We start from the raw sequence: 23,271 nt of genomic DNA, 5'->3' as shown, positions 1-23,271 counted from the left end.
ATGTTCTTGCATATAGTTATATTCTGTGTTATGGTTATATTGTTAGTAAGACCATATAAATATTTACATATACGAACCAATTTTTCATATGGTTACCGTCCGGAACATATCAAATGGTGAGCACCTTCGTGGATTGGCGGTTAGCATACGCGTTTTTGGCGTAAAAAACATGGGTTCGATTTCCGGCGGAGCTATTGTGGTTCGGATTGCACGTTATTGACCAGATCCCATCTCATATAGCCTCGCTACTGAATATCGAATTATGTTTTGTGTTTGTACTGGATGCATTGTGGACAATAACTCGTATTTTCCGTTGCCTGACATCTTGGTAACGCTGCACTATTTACCTGATCAGCTATTTTATAAATATAATTGCATTAGTTAATAAAATAAAGTGATAGTACTGCTAGATTTGCCATGGGACTTGCGCTGAAGTGACCATGAAATATTTGTAATATATTCATTGATCTTAATATATAATGTTAAAGGCTAAAACTAAATTTTTTTAGTATGTTTGGATTTTCTTTTCCAGACTTTGGTGTGTAATATAAATGGAATACGTATTTTTTTAAAAAAAAAAATATAACATTATAGTTAATACAAAAATAAGCTTTTATAAGCTAAAGCTGAAGATGATACACTTTAGTTAAACATTACCAATTCTTAGGTATAAATATATAAACGCACAATATAATATATAATGCTGTTTTTATAAAGTAAATGCGTCACTACACCCATGTAATTTACACCATGTCGTGATAATATCCCGTCTTAAATAATAAATCAAGAGAAATCAAGAGAATAATTAAATAATAAATAATAAATCAGCGATTGTACCGGAGAAAGTATCAAAGTAAAATATACAGCGTTAACATAAAAAAGTGATGGGGCTATAAGTGATATACTGTTTGGTATAAACACAACGAAGAGAGTAGATGAATAGACTTCTCTGGATTGGCAGTTCGATACTATATTATTTATAAAAAGGTCGCTGGAGAAAAATATCTCACAAACGAGTTTAAAAGACGTTATGTTATTTATTATAAAGTGAATAAAATTGAAATAAAGAAATACCGTTCCACAAGGAACAAAATCCAATTTCCCAATCTTAAAATTCTAATAATTAACCTCTGAGGAAACACATGTAGAATTTATTTATGTACTATTAATACATTTTCCCTATCAACTATGCTTAGGATATTAATTGGGTAAATTACTCGCAAAGAGTATTGGTAATAATCTAAACTGTTAGTGTTTACTAAAGTGGAAACAATGTTAGTTACTATTCGTTTTAGAGATAACAATTAGAGAACCTCAGATATCCTTAATTAGAGATTTTCTTTTGTTAAGTTCGTTAATCAGTATGCATTTTTATAACACTAGTTCCAATGTTTCTATTTTCTAGCAGCAAATGTTAAACAGAGCACAAACTACACGTTTAAGCTAATAGATAACTAAACCAATTACCCAGATTTTCTTTTCTCATACATGTCTTTCTTATCTTTATCTCGTGATTAGATTATTTATAGCTCTTCGTTTTTTTTTTTTTTTTTTTGCTTTTTTTTGCCTTTGAACTTGATCCATTAGTTACGCAAATCAATATAACAATTAGGTTGAAGTAAGCCATTTTGGCTTCTCGTACATTAAAGACATTCACTCTCTAGCAAAACTAATAGCAAACGGTTACTACTCAAAACTACAAAATAATTAAACTTTAAATCCAGAATGAAAATTAGCTCATTAAAGTACCATATGAGGATACTTAATTCGAGCGTCCACAAATGCCCCCGGAGACCGCAAACTCGGAATACTTTCAGAAACACAAAATTGCAAAAGAATTCCTTCTGTTTCACGGATTCTATTTTGGAATATGATAATCACAAAATTGAAAAACTCAGAAACACCTTAACATGAAAAAATTCAAAGGCACTCATTTCCTTCTTTTACGTCACTATGCCTTTCAATAGCACGCACCATTTCAGATAACACAACTAAGATAAAAGCGGACTTTACAGTTAACTCCGCAAGAAAGCTTTCTTTACGATCCATTCCTCACTGCTATAAGCCACAAAGTCCTTGTGGTGAGCAAGGGGCTCTACCACGAAGACAAGGAGACAACGTTACCAGCTATCTTATGTTGCGAGCTCCTTCGTGGCTAAACGGTTAGCATTCTCGCCTTTGGCGTGAGATACCTGGGTACAATTTCCAGCGGGAGTTCAAGTGGTTCGGATTCCACTTCAATCAGTAGGTTTTCGTCTCATATAGTCCCACTGCTAAAAGAGATGTTAAAATCAACTAAACTCTCCCACATTGCAACTTTTGCCAATTTATATTTATTTCTTTTTAAATCTAGCTTATGTAATTTTACAAATAGACAAACATGTTATTCTGTTATAGTTTTTTTTTTTTTTTTGTCACAAGTCATTACTCCTATTAATATAAAAATGCTTTAACAATATAACAATGCACAATATGCATCTTTCCGATATAATTTAAAATTTCTTTCCATTTCATTAAAATTATACAAATGACCCAAATTTAAGCTGAACGAATCCATTAAATCAATAGGAGTCAAACATTTCATATGCTGGATTCTTACATCCTCCACCCCTTTGTAAAAGTATTTAAACGAAGAATTGTTTGCACAATATAACAAATATCTAAATAGATATAAGTAAAAATCAAAATACCATTCGTTTTAGCCTCGGAACTTCTTGTAAACAATAAAACACTAACGCTAACCAAAGCATATATTAAATAATAAATAATAGCGATTCAATTTGGGCAAATTAACTTTTCCTTCATCAGATACACTATGATATACTGTTTCTAAGATTACACCTTAGATACTTCTTAGAATGCGAGGAGGTCATTTCTATAAGAAAACAGATTCCTCCTTTAACTTTTTGACAATTTTTAGTTAATAACATATGCAACTTTTAATGATCCAACATTCACTTGAGAGCAAAACTTTCAGTTGGCACACCTGTGTATTCTAAACGGTTAACTTTCATTTTCATTATTCTTTTAATTGGTTATCTGCTATTCGATACATCTCTTTTTACCCCTTCTTTCTTCTCTTGTTTATCCAATATCTTCCTCCATAATTCATGTATATTTGGTCAACTATTCCAGTTGAGAAATTCCTCGCTTTCATCCTTTCGTATCTATACTGCCTCTTTCCATTTTCTCGCAATGTTTCTTCTCTCTCTTCCCAGTCCCTCTACGCGTTCCTAGTCTATTTCATGTCATTTCCCCTTGACATGTTTATATAGCATTACTATCCCTCCTCAATCTAGAGTCGTCCGTGCGCTGCTTAATTATTTCTTTGAACCTTTTTCCTGTTTCTCCTATATAACTCATAGGACATTCTTAACGCTATATACAACCCTTTAATCATTAAGCTGAGTCTCTCTTAGCTTCCTTTTCTTTGTTTTCGATGCATCAAACATTCTTCTATTTCCTCTTCTGAATGTTCTTACTCCTCATTTCCTCAATAACTTCTTTAAGACTCTCGTTTTTCTTCTATGCTCTCTATCCCAAACCATATTTTCCTTTCTACTTCTGTATCTTCTCTCACTTCCTTCTGTCTTCTTCCCTCTTCCTTCTTGCTATTCTTCTTCAATACCTCCTTATTTAATCCATTCTGCACTAATAAACTATGAAACTGCTCTATGCCTTTTTTCTCTTCTCATCATCAGTTTCTTTCACTGTTATCTTTTTCTGCATGTTTCTAATAATGTTACTGTTAGTTCCTTCTACTACAACACTCCTATAGCAGAAACACCCGCTTAGCATTGATTCCAGTACCATTTGTTTCGAATCTTCCTTCTACTTTTCTTATTACCATATCTGAGAAGTTTATTTCCACCTCTTCTTCTAATTATCCCTCTGGTCTTATTCCTGTCTCTTTATCTTCTTATTTTCCGAAAAAATGCTCGAATTGTTAATTCGTTACTTTCCAAATACCTACGTAATTGTCTACATACCTTTGAAGCATAATAAATCATTCATCTCTTTCGTCTTTTACTTTCTATTCCCATTTATTAGTCGCAATTTATAATAACACTGGGGTTAGCTACAATCCTATACTTAGTCCTTCCTTTTATTTCAGTAACTTCTCCCCTATTGTACACACACTGTTCTCCTATATCACTTTCAATGCTTTTATCACTTTCTATTTCTTCCATTTCCTTATTGTTCTATTTTTCATTTCTTCTTAAAATACCTTCCAAATATAATGCCTTCTTAAGGTGGGGAAAATTGTTTTGACATCTACGCTAAATAACAGTTTGCTCTCATTTCTTCCCCTACTTTGCTATTCTTCTCTTAACTTTTTCTGTATTCTTAACTTCATTACTTACTTGTTCTTCCCCTATTTCTTCTGCTATTTTCTTTATTTCCTCTTTTAATGGCTGAGAAGTATTATTTCTGCAATTCATTACTGGTTTCACCTTTACTTCTTTTTTGTGTATCTTCTGGAATTCCTTCATATCAGGAATTCTTCCTTTTCATCTAATATCTTTCTAAAACTTGCCTTCTTCGCACTCCTTATTATCTCCTGTTTTACTTCCCTTTCTTCTTTCTTTCGCCTATTATCTCGTATGTCTCGTAGTATAATTCTTCTAATTTCTCTTTTTACAATTTGTCTTCCTTTACTACTATCGCTTCTACTTTACCAGATTGTTGTATAACACTGTCTTTCCCTTTTCTTAAGATCTTCTTTTCAAACTGATTTAGGAGGATGTAATAGTAACGGAAGTTAAATGGTACAAAGAAAAATTAAAAGAATTATGTGAGAGACATACGAGGTGATAGGTGAGGGAAAGATGAAAGAACAAGTGAAAGAGAAGATTGGGGAGGAAGGCGAGGAAGGCAGCTTTTACAAAATTATTAGACTAAAATGAAGAATTTTAGATATGAAAGGATTCCCGAAGATACGGAGAAAAGAAGTAAAGTTGAGACAAGTAATGGATAGCAGAAAGAATATTTTTTAAACATTAGGAGAGGAAATAAAAATAACAATAGAAATAAGGAACGGACAAGTATATGATACAGCTAAGAATATATAAAAAGTCAAGAGTATGATAAAGAAGGTAGGGAGAAGCATGAGAGCACAATAATATTTACCGTAGATGTCAAAACAATGTTTCCCAGGTTAAGAAGGGATTGCATTTTGAAGCTATTGGAATAAGAGATGAACAATAGCAGAAAAGGAAATGGAAGAAAGAAAAATTCATAAAAAGCATTAAAACTGATATGGGAGAGCAGTATGTGTACAATGGGAGAGAAGTTACTGAAAATAAAGCAAGGGCTAAGTATCGGATTGAAACTCAACCCAATGTTATTGTGAAGAAGAATAAATAGGATCAGAAAGTAAAAGAGGACGCTGAAAGATTGATTACGTTTTAAGGGTATATGGATATTTGCTTTAGGTATTTAGAAAGGAGCGATGTAACAATTGGAGGAATTTGTAGGAAGACTAAAACATAAAGAGAAAGGAATAAGCCCAGAGAGGTAATTAGAAGAAGAGGGGGAAAATAAACTTTTCAGATATGACAATAGGAAAAGTAGAAGGGAGATTCAAAACAAGTGGTATTGGAATCAATGTTCGGCAGGTATTTCTTGCCATACAGGGAGTGTTGATGATGGAACTAACACTATCATTATTAAAAACATGCAGAGAAGGATAAAAGTGACACTGATGATGGGAAGAGAAAAGACGACATATAGCAGTTTCATATTTTATTAGTGCAGAATGGATATAATGAGGAGAGATTGAAGAAGAATAGCAAGAAAGAAGAGGGAAGAAGACAGAAGGAAATGAGAGAAGACAGAAGTAGAAAGGAAAATATGGGTCGGGATAGGGAGCATATAAGAAAAACGGAAGTCTTAAAGAAGTTATTGAGGAAATGAGGAGTAAGAGCATACAGAAGAGGAAGTAGAAGACTGTTTGATGCATTAAAATGAAGGAAAAGGAAGGTAACAGAGATTCAACGGAGAAAGGTTTGTATATAGAATTAAATGTAAATAATGTGCTATAAGCAAAAGGGTTTAAAGAAATAATTACATAGCACACAAACGACGCTAGATTGAAGAGAGATAGTAATGCTATATATAAACATGTGAAGGAGACTGGACATGGCATATACTGAGAAAGCGGAGAGGGATTGGAAATTGAGAGAAGAAGCATTGTAAAATATGGAAAGAGGCAGAATGAATACGAAAGGAAGAAAGCGAGGAACTTATGAACTGGAATACTTGACTAAACATACATGATTTATGGACGAAGATATTGGATGATGCAGAGAAGAAAGAAGAGGTAAAAAGAGCTATATTGAATAGCATATATTCAATTAAAGGTTTGTGTTTCTCAAAACTGAAAGTTGACCGTTTAGAATACACTGGTGTCCCAATTAAAAGGTTAGCTCTCAAGTGAAATTAGGATCATTTAAAGTTGCGTATGTAATTAATTAAAAATTATCAAAAATGAAAGGACCAATCTGATAGGTTTATAGATATCACCTATTCTCATTTTTAAAAAGTATGTTAACTGTAATCGAATAAATTGTATTTCATTATATGTCTGATGAATGATAAGTTGATTTGCCGAAACTGCTACGCTATTATCTATTATTTAATATATGCTTTGGTCAGAATTCTTGTTTTATTGTACACAATGAACTTATAATATGCAAATATTATAAAACTAGAAACAACGATATATTAGTCTCTGAACAATATATACAATGAGTATACACATATATTCCAGGTAAAAACACTGCAATAAATAATGGTGATAACTAAAATACATTTAAAAACATAGATAATTTGAAGTAAAGTATCCATTCATATAAAATTGTGTTAACTACATATAAGAGATCAATTATTATATCCTGATTGTACTATAACTCCCAAATACCTTATCTCAACATTTTTTATGTGCAAAAACTGTCCTTAGCCGAGCGAGAAATCTTTTCACTTACACACTCATCAAATTGATTAGGAACTTCCCAATGAGATAGTAAGGCCAGACTTCGCATAAAGATACCCTATAACAACTTGAGTATGGGGAAGTTCCGAAATCTGAGGAATGTGCTATGAGAAATTATTATGGGCAAAAAACTGTCCGTAGCCAGGAAAAAAACTTTTTCACTCACATACTCAAGAAATTGATTAGGTACTCCCAAATGAGACAGAGACGTGAAACTCTGCACATGGGTACTTTATAAAAGCCTGAGTAGGGAAAAAGCCCGAAATTTGAGGAATGTGTTATGGGAAAGATTTTATGTACAAAAAAATATCCTAAGCCAGGCACTAAAGCGTTTCATTCAATAACTCATCAAATTGATTAGGTACTTTCCAATGAGATAGAAACGTCGAACTTTTCAGGAATGTACCCTATAATGACGTCAGTATGGAAAAAGTCCAAAATTTGTGGAATGTGTAATGGGAAAGTTTTTATGTGCAAAAACTGTCCTTAGCCGAGCAAGAAATCTTTTCACTTACACACTCATCAAATTGATTAGGAACTTCCCAATGAGATAGTTAGGACAGACTTCGCATAAAGATACCCTATAACAACTTGAGTATGGGAAAGTTCCGAAATCTGAGGAATGTGCTATGAGAAATTATTATGGGCAAAAAACTGTCCGTAGCCAGGAAAAAAACTTTTTCACTCACTTACTCAAGAAATTGATTAGGTACTCCCAAATGAGAGAGAGACGTGAAACTCTGCTCATGGGTACTTTATAAAAACTTGAGTATGGAAAAGGTCCGAAATTTGAGGAATGTGCAATGGGAAAGTTTTTATGGGCAAAAAATATCCTAAGCCCGGCAAAAAACAGTTTCATTCACTCACTCATCAAATTGGTTAGGTACTCCCCAATGAGATACAAACGTCAAACTTCGCATAAAGGTACCATATAATGACTTGAGTATTGAAAAAGTCCAAAATTTTAGAAATGTGCTATGGGAAAGTTTTTATGGGCAAAAAACTGTCATTAGCCAAGCAAGAAATCTTTTCACTCACTTACTCATCAAATTGATTAGGTACTTCGCAATGAGATAGAAACGTCAAACTTTGCATGAAGGTATCCTATAATGACTTTAGTATGAACAAAAAATCCGAAATTTGGTGAATGTTCTATGAGAACGTTTTTATGGGCAAAAAACTGTCCTTAGCCAAACAAAAAATCGTTTCACTCACTCACTCATCAAATTGATTAGGTACTTCCCAATGAGATAGAAACGTGAAACTTCGCTTAAAGTTACCCTATAATAACTACAGTATGAAAAAAGTCTGAAATTTGGGGAATTCCTATGGGAAAGGCTTTATGAGCAAAAAACTGTTCTTAGTCAAGCAAACAACCGTTTCACTTACTCACTCATCATATTGAATAGATACTTCCCGATGACATAGAAACGTCAAACTTCGCATAAAGATACCCCATAACAACTTAAGTATGGGGAAGGTTCGAAATCTGAGGAATGTGCTATGAAAATTTTATGGGTAAAAAACTGTCCTTAGCCAGGAAAAAAGTTTCACTCACTTACTCAAGAAATTGATTAGGTAGTGCGAAATGAGACAGAGACGTGAAACTCTGCACATGGGTACTTTATAAAAACTTGAGTATGGAAAAAGTCCGAAATTTGAGAAATGTGCAATAGGAAAGTTTTTATGGGCAAAAAATATCCTAAGCCAGGCAAAAAAGCGTTTCATTCAATAACTCATCAAATTGATTAGGTACTTCCCAATGAAATAGAAACGTTAAACTTTACATAAAGGTATCCTATAACTACTTCAATATGGAAAAATTCCGAAATTTGAGGAATGTTCTATGAGAAAGTTTTTATCGGCAAAAAACTGTCCTTAGCCAAGCAAAAAATCGTTTCACTCACTCACTCATCAAATTGATTAGGTACTTCCCAATGAGATAGAAACGTGAAACTTCGCTTAAAGTTACCCTATAATAACTACAGTATGAAAAAAGTCTGAAATTTGGGGAATTCCTATGGGAAAGGCTTTATGAGCAAAAAACTGTTCTTAGTCAAGCAAACAACCGTTTCACTTACTCACTCATCATATTGAATAGATACTTCCCGATGACATAGAAACGTCAAACTTCGCATAAAGATACCCCATAACAACTTAAGTATGGGGAAGGTTCGAAATCTGAGGAATGTGCTATGAAAATTTTATGGGTAAAAAACTGTCCTTAGCCAGGAAAAAAGTTTCACTCACTTACTCAAGAAATTGATTAGGTAGTGCGAAATGAGACAGAGACGTGAAACTCTGCACATGGGTACTTTATAAAAACTTGAGTATGGAAAAAGTCCGAAATTTGAGAAATGTGCAATAGGAAAGTTTTTATGGGCAAAAAATATCCTAAGCCAGGCAAAAAAGCGTTTCATTCAATAACTCATCAAATTGATTAGGTACTTCCCAATGAAATAGAAACGTTAAACTTTACATAAAGGTATCCTATAACTACTTCAATATGGAAAAATTCCGAAATTTGAGGAATGTTCTATGAGAAAGTTTTTATCGGCAAAAAACTGTCCTTATCGAAGCAAAAACTCGTTTCACTCACTTACTCATCAAATTGATTAGCTACTTCCCAATGAGATAGAAACGTGAAACTTTGCACAAAGGTACCCTAAAATGACTTGAGTATGGAAATGGTCCGAAATTTGAAGAATGTTCTCCGGGAAAGTCCTTATGGGCAAAAAGCAGTTCTTATCCAAGCAAACAATCGTTTCATTTACTCAATCATCAAATTGGTTAGGTTGTTTTCAATGAGATAGAAACATAAAACTTTGCATAAGGGTACCCCATAATAACTTGAGTATGAAAACAGTCCGAAATTTGAGGAATATCCTATGTTAAAGTTTTTATGGGCAAACAATGTCCTTACCGAAGCAAAATATCGTTTCATTTACTCACTCATCAAATTGATTAGGTACTTGCCAATGAGATAGAAACGTCAAACTTTTCATAAAGGTACCCTATAATGACATCAGTATGAAAAAGGTCTAAAATCTGAGGAATGTGTAATGGGAAAGTTTTTATGGGCAAAAACTGTCCTTAACCAGAAAAAAATGCTTTCACTCACAAATTCATCGAATTGATTAGATACTTCCCAGTGAGTCCGAGACGTGAAATTCTGCACAAAGATGTTTTATAATGACTTGAGTATTGAAAAATGCGAAATTTGAGAAATGTGTTATGGGAAAGTTTTATGGGCAAGAAACTGTCCTTAGCCAAGCAAGAAATCTTTTCACTCACTCACTCATCAAATTGATTTGGTACTTCTCAATGAGATATAGATGTGGAACTTGCATAGAAGCACCCTATAATGTCTTGTTTAGAGAAAACTTCTGAAATATATTAATGTGCTATGGGAATTTTTATGGGCGAGAAATTGTCCTTAGCCAGTAGAAAATCGCTTCACTCACTGACTCATCAAGTTGATTAGGTACTTCCCAAGAAGATGATCCATGAAAAATTTCCTATAGCACATTCCGCACATTACCGTCCTTTTACAATCAATCATTATAAGATAACTGTGCACAGATTTACGTCATTATCTCAATGGGAACTAGCAAATCAATGTGATAAGTGAGTAAATGAAAAGTTTTCTGCTTTGCTAAGGACAGTTTTTTTTTTCCCATAAACATTCTCCATAGCACATTCCTCATATTTCGAAATTTGTTCACACTTAGGCCATTATAAGATATATTTATGAAGAGTTTCATGTCTCTGTCTCATTGGGAAGTACCTAATCAACTTGATGAGTGAGTGAGTGAAGCGATTTTTTCCTGGCTAAGGAAAATTTTTCGCCCATAAAAAATTCCCATAGCACATTAATAATATTTTGGACTTTTTCTGTACACAAGTCCTTATAGGGTGCTTCTATGCAAAGTTTCTCATCTATATATCATTGGAAAGTACTTAATCTATTTCATGAGTGAGCGAGTGAATAAATTTCTTGCTTGTCTAGGGACAGTTTCTTGCCGTTAAAAAAATTAACATAGCACATTTCTCACATTTCGGATTTTTCAATATTCAAGTGATTATAAGGTACCTTTGTGCAGAGTTTCACGTCTCTGTCTCATTGAGAAGTACCTAATCGTTTTGATGAGTGAGTGAGTGAAACCATTTTTTTTCTGGCAAAGGGCAGTTTTTTCACCCATAAAAAATTTCTCGTTGCACACTCCTCAGATTTCGAACTTTTCCCATACTCAAGTTGTTATAGGGTATCTTTATGCGATGTTTGACGTTTCTATCTCATTGGGAAGTACCAAATCAATTTGATGAGTGAGTAAGTGCAAAGATTGTTTGCTTGGCTAAGAACAGCTTTTTGCCCATTAAGACTTTCCCGTAGAACATTCCTCAAATTTCGGACTTTTTCCATACTCAAGTTTTTATAAAGTACCTTTGTGCAGAGTTTCATGTTTCTGTCTAATTTGGAAGTATCTAATCAATTTCTTGAGTAAGTGAGTGACATTATTTTTTTTTCCTGGCTAAGGACAGATGTTTGCTCATAAAAAAAATCTCATAGCACATTCCTCAGATTTTGGACTTTTCCATACTCAAGTTGTTATAGGGTATCTTTATGCGAAGTTTCACGTTTTTATCTCATTGGAAAGTACCTAATCAATTTTGTGAGTTAGTCAGTGAGCCTGAAAACTGCGTATTTTAGGGGTCCAGTACTCGAATATGGTTGAAGGTGGGAATGTGTGATTTGACATATTTCAAGTTTCTACTCTTAATAGAGTCGTCTTAAAAAGCCTCGAAATCGGCGATATTACCCAAAACTCTTGTTAGTGTATAATATGCTTACGGCAGTGCAGGCCAGTTTTCATTTTCTTCGCGGCACTTCGTTGCCATGTACTGCCGTGCATGTTGATAACCAACCTTTTGAACGCTGATACTTCTAGAAAACTGTATTTTTCAACAACAATATGCTCTGAATTATTCGGTAGCAGTTCGAGTCTGAAGAAGAACTACCAACAATTAATAAATTTGTATTTCTGTGTAATATTTTCATTGTGTTTTCAGTACAGATTTTCGCAAAATTCCGTTTCCGTTTTTCTCGATTCCAACCCTTTGTGGCTTATCACCTTTTACTGCCGAACCTCTTGTTTGTTCCCATCTTATTTGCTTCAAATTTGACACACGAACAGTAAATAGAAAATAAATCGATACGTGTTTTAGTTTATGTGGCAATTGTTCGTTTGTCTGTGTGTTTGTACCACGCTGGAGGGCGCAATTCACAGTCATTGAACTTGAAATTTTGAGGGTAGTAACAGGACACACTCGAAATTCACTGTATTGATTCTTTTAGGTCATCTATTTATTAGTAAAAGGTCAGTATTTTAACCTTAGCTGTTTCCTACCTGTGGCGTATTTTATAGTATTCCCTTGGGTGCCTGTAACCCTTACAAAATTTTTTCACATAAACAAACACTTGTGTCGACTTCTGTTTACTCCTGGTGTGTCAAATTTGAAGCAAATCTGACGATGAAGATTTGGAAACGCGAATTGTCTTATTTTACATATACAATATCTACCTACAATTTTATTCTATTCAATCCACTCTTTCCTGAACATCTAAGAAAATATATACTTTCTCCGTTGGAGTCCTTGGTCCCAGCACTTTTTCTCCACACAAGATAAAAACACATGTTTACTTATTTTTTGCGTATGGGCCCTACACATAGTTTCGTTGCAATTATCCGTATGCTTTAGGTACTCCTGACCTATACTTATTAGCAGTTTTGATAATTCGTAATCAAGGAAGGGTCTGTGCTCCACCAAAGTTTTTTCCACGGAAATACGAAACACCTGTTGCTCGATTTTACATATACAATATATGTGAACGATTACGTTCACTTCACTCCACTTCTTCTTTCCTTAAGGCGTCAACATTCACAACTCTAGGGGCTTCCGTACTCTAAAACAATTATTCCGAAGAAAATGAAAAAAAACAAATAGTCGTTTCCTTTTTGTATATTGGACCTACACAAAGTTTCGTTGCAATTCTTCACGTCTTTTAGGAAGTTTTTACATACTGTTATTAGCAATTTTGATATTCCTTGATCAAAAATTTTGTAGAGTCCGTTTCCATCAAACCTTTTTCCCAGGAAAATACGAAACACATATTCATTCATTGTGGGTATGGAATATCTGTGCAGAATGTCATTTGCTTCGGTCCACTTCTTGCCTTTCGGGGTCAAATTTGAACCTTCTGGGTGGCGGTTTGTCCCCTAAAACCGTTATTTCCCCAGAAAATAAAACGGACGGATTCGTTGATTTGTTGCGTACTGTAACTACATAAGTTTGGTTGCAACCCTTATTGTCCCTCAGGTATTTCTGATATAATATTTATATCACTTTTGATATTTCGTGATCAAAGTTTTAGAGAGGATCGTGCCCACCACACAGTTTTCCTTTCAGGAAAATACGAAACATGTATTCTCTCGTTTGGGGGCTACAATATATGTGGACAATTTTGTTAACTACGTTCCACTTCATCTAGGTTTTCTGGAGTCAAATTTCAAAATTTTGGAGAGAGCTTTTCCCCTGTAAAACAGTATTTCCTCAGAAAATGAAAAACATGCATTATTTTTTCATGTGTACTATTGTCTGCAAAATTTCATCATTACCTTATTGTTACACTTGGGAAGTATTTCATGTAACTATAAGACAGATACAATCAACTTTCTTTTATTCAGCATGTTCTCCTGAACGAGCTCATAAAGTAATTTGATTTACTGTAGCCACAACCATTGTGAACACCTCCAACGTATCTGGAGTGATCATCTCTACACTCTAGACAATTCTCCCTTTCAAGTCATCTGGTAGATATCTTGTAGAATGTGTTGGGGGCAACTGTCCATATTAGTAACTGGCACATGCAAAGAGCATCGAGATATTAATTTTCTAATATCTGCAATTATTCTGACGCTCGCTCTCATTTCCAAAATAAACTTTGGAGTTTTTAGAAAGATTCACCATCATACACTCTGAGCCCCTAACATGATGCGTTACCAAGAAAGCAATACAGATTTTAAAAATCCATTCGTTTCTTTATTAAAAGAATGGCAAATAAAAGAACCAAAAAAATAGTTTCTTCTCGTATGTCAAAGCTTATGACATTTATACCGAGTTTATATATGACAGAAGCTGTAGCCTTCATATCAGTCACTGACGCATGCAAGGAGCATCAGAATATTAATGCTGCCAAATTTGTGATCAGTCTGACGCTCAGTGACATTTCCAGAATAAAATTTGTAATTCATATAAAGATTCACCATCACATTTCTCGCCCCGGTGCTATCCTAAGATCGTGCGTTACCAAAATGATATACTATGTTAAAATACACTTACACCGAATTTCTCATTAATTGATCCAGAAAAGTACCTGCTTTTGGTAGTCCTTGCTAATTATATTTATGATGATTTTAATGTAAATTTTAGTACGGCTGTACCACCGCATGAGTACTGCCAAGTGCAAGGAGCATGGAATCATTAATTCTGTTACAATTGAGATTAAGCTGACGCTCACTGGTGATCCCCAACTACACTTTCGGATTTTGGTAACACCACACCAACTACCTTTTTTTTACGTCCTTTGTATCCCAAAAGAGAAGCCTTGCCGAAAATATTGTTAAAGACGAATATACTAACATTACGGATAAGTGGTATTGTATTTTGTAGCAACCCGCTTAACTGATTTGGTTCGGTTTAAGGTTGAAGCAGAGTGTGTCGATTAATTTCAGAAACCGAACCGTAGTTTGGTTCTGTTTTGTTTGAATACAAGCAGTATATTTCCACTTTTTAGAATATCTATACATATTTTGGAAAAGTTTCGAAAGATATGTAATGGTTTCGTTTTTGGTTAAGGTGTTATGAATCTGCTGTTTTGCTTTCAAATGGAGTTGCAGTTCCAAATGTTTTCATTCTATATTGTTTGTGAGAACACGTTAATGAGCAATAGTAAATACAACTGTTTTTCGGTTCGGTTTGGTTTGGGTTAAGCAATTGAAAATGAAATCTTTGCGTTTAATGTTCCATGATTATGTGAGACCATGATTAAAGCGAGTGAGTTTTGATTGGACGAATTATTATAAGAAAGTGGAAGTAAATTGGAGTGTCCGGAGAAAAACCACGACCAAGATGTTTTCCACCTCGAGCTTACTTGTCTTGGGAACGAACAACGTACCCCATCCTCAGGTAGTTCAGTGCTCGCAGTCGCGTGCTCGATTCCCAGTGGGAGATCCGTTGAAATTGGAAATGTCCTCAATGTATCTGTGTTCATGTCCCTGTCGTTCATGATTACTGAAAATAAGTGTAAAACGAGTATTACCACGTATATTAGAGACAAGTTACTTAGATATTTTTGGCGAATTAGGGAACAGAGTGGTCTGAGACACTCGGTTCCAGTTGAGGGTTCGAATTAATCTTAAAAGCAATTTCTCCTTCATATGCTTGCGCGTTTTTATGGCAATTTGTGGCAATGCTACATACACGAATATGCTTTTTCTCTTCCTTAGCAGAGTAATCATAGCGTACTGGCTTCAGCGTTAGTTTCGTAATCTAGGGGATCCTGGGTACTATTCCCGCTGCGGTAATTAAAAAAATTATCAACTAAAATATTCATATTTCTGATGTTAGTAAATTGAAAAATACTGAATTTCTTTCGGTCTTGAAAGTTAGAGTGTAAATGACTTTCTTTAGAGTGGAAATACTAACAACATAACTTCACCTGTCTGTCTACAACCTTCAGTCGTACTGTGTGAGAACGAAGCATATTTAGCAAACAATTCATGAATACATAAGGATCATTCGTAAGGCCCAGCATGAGTCATACATGTGTCTAAAACGATATTGATTTCGAGCAATTATTCCGAACCTCTTCCAATATTACTCGCACTTCTAGAAGTAATAATATTTTCGTTCGCCATCGCCAACACGTTCCATATATCCGTTCAACCTAAGTTGGTAAATAGTAACTAGTTTCTTTTATATTTGTATATATATTTAGTTAACATATCAACATAATGTATACGTAATCCGAAGAAAGTGCGTTACTATGTATCGTGGTGAAGAAAAATCCTACTTAGTTTCTGTTAAGGCATCCGAAGCTTCGCTATTCATATTGTCCCGGGGGAGATATTTTATTTCTTCCTCTCGTTTCCTCTCAGACGCTAATCCTTCCAAAGTATCTCTTATCGTTTGTTTTACTTTTCCTATCAACTTCAGTATGCTTTTCTGCACTGCCATAGGACGTAATATTCAGGTCTCAAATCTTCAGTAATAATAAAAGAATATTACTACTACTACTACAAATAATAATAATAATAATAATAATAATAATAATAATAATATGTAAAACAAACTCCGTATGAAGACAGATTGTATTACTATATGCAAAATGACGCATAATATTAAAAAAAAAAGTTACAAAAGAGTCGGGATTGGAGTATCCGGACACCAGGACATATTCTCTGTGCAAGCTACAGCTAGCAACATGTTAAACGATAGGTTTCCAGTAAAATTTCACGAAGTAAATACGGCTACTCAACTCACAAGAGCCCAAAGAGAAATTGAGGTTTTAAGTTTTACGTTTCACAGCTGGCTAAGCTAAAGGAGACGTCGATGATGGGAATGAAATAATTAACGGAATGAAGAAAATGTGAGAATACAGAACCCGGAGAAAACCTAAACATGCGGCTTCTGTCCAGCACAATGTCCACTGGGCGGGAGATTGGATAGATACTGGTACACAATTTTCAGTATGCAGCGGCTATAAGTAAAACAATCATAAAGAAAGCGCTTACTCTTTCGGAACAGGGTGAACTATTATATTCACATAAAAATCAATAATAATAATAATAATAATAATAATAATAATAATAATAATAATAATAATAATAATAATAATAATAATAATAATAATAATAACCGTATGAAAATTGTTTATAGTTGCTTTAGAAATAGAGAAAACTTACAGAGAAGTCTGAACTTCGGGAAGGTGTCCGGACCTCAAGGACACACCTCTCAAACTATCAAAGTATTAAACGAAAGCGATACACTAAAGTTTCATGTAGAAGTTATTCTACTGTACGTTTTAATTGAAATAAAAAATAAATAATATAAATAAAAATAACTGAATATCACTGAACATTAAGGCATATAATAAACAAAATTTAAGGGTATGGAGAAGTAATTGTAAAAGCTTGGCTACAAAAATGGCTTCACAGTCCATAATTAATTCAATGAGCTTCAAAATACAGTAACAAAGTAGCGTATAAGATGCAGTGTGCAAAGCAACTGTTACTTAAAGAATGGACCTAAACTATTTCGAGACTCGAGATAAGGCGAGAAATGATTACGGTAGTTTTCGTCTCGTCTCGATTCTAATTTAAAGAAGCAAGACGATAATTTGAGTTAGCCTTGTTCCGTCTCGAATGTAAAATGTGAATTCTCGTCCCGATTTTGTTTGTTTTGTATTATAAGCGAGATGAGAAATGTCTCTTCTCTTGGGCAACACTTATTAACACTAATATATTCTTGCCAGTTTAACGTTTCAGCTTGTAGTTGTATGACCTGAGCGGTAATAACCATCTATCTTTTAATCTTCTACGAGATAATAATTATATTATTATTAGTTTATTATTATTGTTGTTGTTGTTATTATTCTTGAAGATTAAATATTTGAAAAACTGAAACATCCGAATATTCAAACATCTGAAGATAATAAAACGTGTGTCATTGCCGGTCAATGACTGGCAAATTTCTAAAATAAAAAAAGTACTTGCCCACCGTAGATTCGATCGAAGAACTCTCAGATTACTGGTTGAGCCCATTGACAACTGTTCCACGCTTACTACGCGATCATTAATTCGTCTTTAGATTGTTAACGGATTTAATATAGGCGCTGTATTTGATTCAAAATAAAAGAGTTTTGTATTCTTAAAAATTCTGCAATGTTGATAAGTAAATGTATAGAATGAAATAATGCCCTCCCAGTCCTCAATTGCATATTCCTGTGCTTTGCCCATCAATTTCACTACTAATAATCTAGTGTTTTGAGCGAGAAGAAAGGTTCTTTATTTAGGTGGATCAGAATAAGTAACGCTTCAGATGAGGAGTTATGTTCTTGTTTCCCAATAACATAGTCTGGAATCGATTCTCATCGCCCTTTACACTTTTAAACATATTTCATTTATAAGTATGAGCTCCCGTTGGATGCTGCTAGATGAAAGATAACCTACAGTGGAGAAATTGAGTGATGACGTAATCCTGAAAATAAAGAGAAAAAAGAATGGAGGAAACGAGTTCCAGAGTTAATTGTGTTAATTTTCCTATATTTGATATTATCCTTTAATTTCGTGCAATTATAATTTGTTGTTTATTGATACTATGTTCTCCCATTTTCTCTTTATATGTCAATGTGTAAATTTTCACAAATACGGTACATTTGCAACCTAAGGGGAAATACGCTTGGTACAGATAAATTTTCCAACTCATTTGAGCGTTAATAAATATTGCATTTTTAATATTTACAAATAAACTACTGCATACAAAATCTTAACATTTTCAAAAGACATTTAACGAATATCGAAATCGAACAAGTTCTTCTTTCAAATTAGTATCATTTATTAATAGCGACGCAGGAACCTACTAGCTCAGGCCCTGTTACACCTCCAAAATTTTCATTGGGAGCTAGGATCTTCTAATGTATAAACTAATATATAATACTGAAAATTATCGTTTATCGAGTACATTTCAAATATTTCATAACCTAATCTAGTGCAAATTAAAAAAATACAAAAATATATTGGGTTGGTAACACTGGTAACCTGATGGTATCACAAAGTAAACAAATCAATTGTCTCCTTATGATATTTAGATGAAATTGTAATAATATGGCATAAAAATCATAATCGCATTATATCAAACTAATTCGAAGATACGACAAAACGTATTGAACAATAATGTACTGGTAACATTGGTGTGTTTGTGGGAGTTTTTTAAAAGGAATTTTTCATTTATATTGTTTCAATAATATTATGACGAACGTTTTGGTAGGCGTAATTGAAGCAAGTTTTTGAGAAAAGTTATTTCAAAAAGTACTGCAAACTTTATAAATGTTTATCATATCTCGATAACGGTTTGGAAATGTTAGATCTTTTTTTCTATTAGCTATTAATTTAGAAGTGCGTATATGTAGAAGTATTAAAAGTCCGATGTCGATAGATAGATATACTTTTTATTTCATTCAATAAGATTACAGCGGTAAATCTATCGTCAGTATTTTATAAACAAGACTCTATAATGTAACAAAATTCACGTTTTCATATTTATATTTAACGTATAAGTGCATATTATATTTTATACACAAGTTTTTGCTCGTTCTACGTCCATATATTTACGAAGGCTAGAATATAATTTTGTGATACAGCTTCTTTATAAGCATTATTTATAGCATACTTTAAACTGCGATGCTCAAAAAATCGGACGAACATTCTTCCAGAGAAGAGGGTAGGAAAAAAAGAGAAATGGTCTACAAACTTTATGTAAGATACCGTCACAAGACTCACCTGATATGAATGAAGAAAACCAAGCAAAAAACCTCACTGAGCATGGTTGACCTGAAAATATATTTGAATCTTTTCGACAGAGTGCGAGTCAAAATCGACAAGATCAAAGGCGAAAGCATAACTAACATTTTTGTGCTGAGTCATTTAATATTACTACACGAAAGACAAACTTTTGTATAGGGAAATTTCTGAATTCCATATATATTATCTGAAGTAAAACATATTTTTTTTAAGATTCACACTCAAAAACTAATTTCTGTTCAGCTTGTTAAGACCCATGCAAACTAAATAATAGTGGCTTCACATATAAATTCAGGGGTAATATGATTAATCCATTGTAACGACGGATTTAATTTTGAATTCGAGTTTAGCACCCCTTAAGACCCATGCAAACTAAATAATAGTGGTTTCACATATAAATTCAAGGGTAATATGATTAATCCATTGTAACGACGGATTTAATTTTGAATTCGAGTTTAGCACCCCTTTTATCACCGAGGTTATATCAGAAGTGGACCTACAGCTTAATGTACCGACGTGCGATCCAAACAATACAAAATTACATTGGCAACTTTTTAGTGACTTTTAGGGCGAAGGAAGCATGTATTTTCTCTTTATCTGTCTCTCTGCTGGTGTTAAGACTACGACAGTACTCAAACGTAAATTCATATTATTTTCATATTTTCATTGCATTTAATTCATTACTGAAAATTTGCCACTTCAACAACTTGTATTTATTAAGATTATCCAAGATTTACAAATTTTGAAACGTGATATCAAGTAATGAACTGTAGCAACATATTTATATGTATTATTGAAAATCACGTTAATATAAAAATATACCTGACATATTAAACAACGAATACGTTCCGGATAGAAATGACAGTACTTTGAAACGTCTTATGTTCAGTATTTTTTATTACTATTAACTGAAAAACACCAAGACCACATTGAAATAATCTCACTTTAATATTAAATAAACTTAACAAATTCAGAGAATAAATTAAAACTTAAATAAGTAATGCTCATTCTATCTATTTACAGATATTTTCATGACCTTACAATGAAGATTAGAATTTTCTCAATAGTCCTGCAAGTAATAGTCACCAGAAGCCTATACATGAATGAGATTATTAAACAACAAAACATGTACATGGAGCAAGACAAAGTTCTCACTCGTTGTTTGTTTACAATTATAGAGAAGAACAACTACGAAAGAAGAACTTTAATTGTGCTGCAAGAGAAAGAAACCTACTTTGCAACTATTTTGCTCAGAAAGTATGGACAATTGGTGATAACACTAGAAAGTAGTGTTCAACCAGGTAACTTCGCTAAGGAGTTTTCTCGTCTAAGAAATATAAGAAACTATGTATATTTCCTTATTCTATTCAACGGAGCTGACATGTTTCAAAACATGATTAATAATTCAAGAGTTTTATCTTTCTGGAATCCACGATCAAAATTCATTGTTGTTTCAACATCACAGGATTTCACTTCAGCAGACATTCGTACACTGTTCAAACAATCTTTCAAGAACAATATACTGTTATATGATGTTTTGTTGTTCTGAGATTGGCGTAGCAATTTTTGTACACTTTCCTTTGTGAAATCGTAATTGAGATCACTTCTTCACTCTCCACCCAGTATGACGAAGTTGGTTCGGAGACCAACTCCCTATTAGCCTCGGTTTTGAAAACGTCTTTAGCCTACTGGTTCGAAGATGATGAGAAAGTGCACTAACAGTGGTAGAGCTTGGTACTGAAGATCGAAACCCAGGTAACACATGAAGACTGTGAGTTGAATCTAACTCGGTGGGATTGCTTGACTGAATCAAAGAGACCATTTCACTTTACTTTTTATTAAAAAAAATAAAAATAAGAATACAGATGAATTTAACAAAATCGGTTAATTGGAATTACAACTTGGGAGTTTACTACATCATCTACGTTGGAGCACAACCCCTATAATACTCAAAGGGTGCTAGAAGGTTTTTATGCTAAACCGCGAGTTATTGAAAATAGTAAAGTGCGAACTTCGTACATGGCAACTTGCATTGGCCCGAAGGGAAAAGTGTTAATTCTCGAAGAGGGAATTTGGTCTCAGATTGAAGGGACTTGAAAATAAAACTCATATTGATCACTAAACAATCTCAAAGTTCAACCACAAATCTCTAAGTACTCATCCCGTGTGGAGGGGGGAACTTAGAAAAATTTAGCACATACCTGATTTTTCTGAAGAGCGTCCCGAACCAAGGCGAAGTTCACTGTTAGTCGTCCGTCCGTAGAATTCCCCGGAGTGGCGCACAGGCCTCCCTTATAAAGGCGGTACGTCCCACGCATTTCTGCCAGTTCTGACGTAGCTCGAACGCTACGTCACGAGCCTCATTCGAGCTTGGGAGAGACTTCTTCACGCGCATGCTCAATAGTGGTTAAGACTTCTAGTATTTCTATGATTTTTTTTCTCTATCACGCCGGGATTGAAATTCCTATTTTACAGTTATTTTTACAGTTTATATTTTACACCTAGCTCTAACTACTTAATAGATTTCATGTATTTATTGTTTTCGTGGCATTCCCTAAATATGGCCTCTAGGACCCAGCTCTGTGATCTGAGTAAAAATCAAAGCTAGGGTCATACCACTAATACATGCGTGTGGATTGGTGTCAATGAGGCATCAGGTCGCTAAATCAATCTGGACCTCAACTGACTCCATTCTCCCTATCTCTCTTTGCCTTACTACACACACAATTAGAAAAGCGCGGGCGTCTCGCCCCATAATCTGAGTCCGGCTTAGGACTTCGAGGCACAACTGTGTAACAGTTATCCGCCGACCTCGGTAAAAAAAATAAACAAAAAAAATGTCAAAAGTTATCTTTCTGACGTTTATATTCAATTACAGAAACGGTTGTCCAAGGCAAGTTGCTGGGAGTTAAAGGGTTAATATAGAACTGGCCTGACAGAGGCGCTAGGAAACTGAAAACAAACTTTCCTGAGGGATTTGGAGATTATGCGTGAATAAACCGCAAGAGAGCGGGATTGTAAGATTTCATGTGTCGTAACTAACTATAGTATGTTTAAAGGTTACTCAATTCCATTAACAAATTAGTAGATTAAGACTAAGTAGAATGAAACCTTACAATCATGGAATCCTTCTAGCTTAAAACTATCAAAAGATTTCGTGTGAACTCACAATAGCAATTTTTTTTTTAAACCAATTCCTAATCATATTATTAAGCACGACTTCGAACCGATTATGAGTACACTTTCTAGTATTATAAAGAAAATTACGATTTTGTGAGTCCACGGATTTGCTAATTACAATTGTAGTTACGGTACTGAGTACCATTATAGGTATGCGTGTTAATTGTGCTTGTCTCAGGCTACTAATTTTATTCAACTATAAATGAAAGAAATTCAACATTAAATACACTCAAACAAAAAAAATAGCGTGAAGCACTTTAAAGTTTGACTGTGATGAACAATAAAATTACAAGAGTAGTTCTCATTGTTTATAGTATAAACCAAATGGGAAAAACATGCCATGATCTAGACTAGTACACTCGATTGTGTTGCCTTAATTTTTTTTTAAATTATTGCGGGGTTGTGCCTTACAGTTCGTGAACAACATTTCTTATGTTATTTCAATATTCCAGTTAT

Source organism: Thermobia domestica, chromosome 14 (assembly GCF_964235325.1).
Source record: "Thermobia domestica chromosome 14, izTheDome1.hap1.1, whole genome shotgun sequence".
Lineage (NCBI taxonomy): Eukaryota > Metazoa > Arthropoda > Insecta > Zygentoma > Lepismatidae > Thermobia > Thermobia domestica.
Note: the sequence above shows the minus strand (reverse complement) of the source record.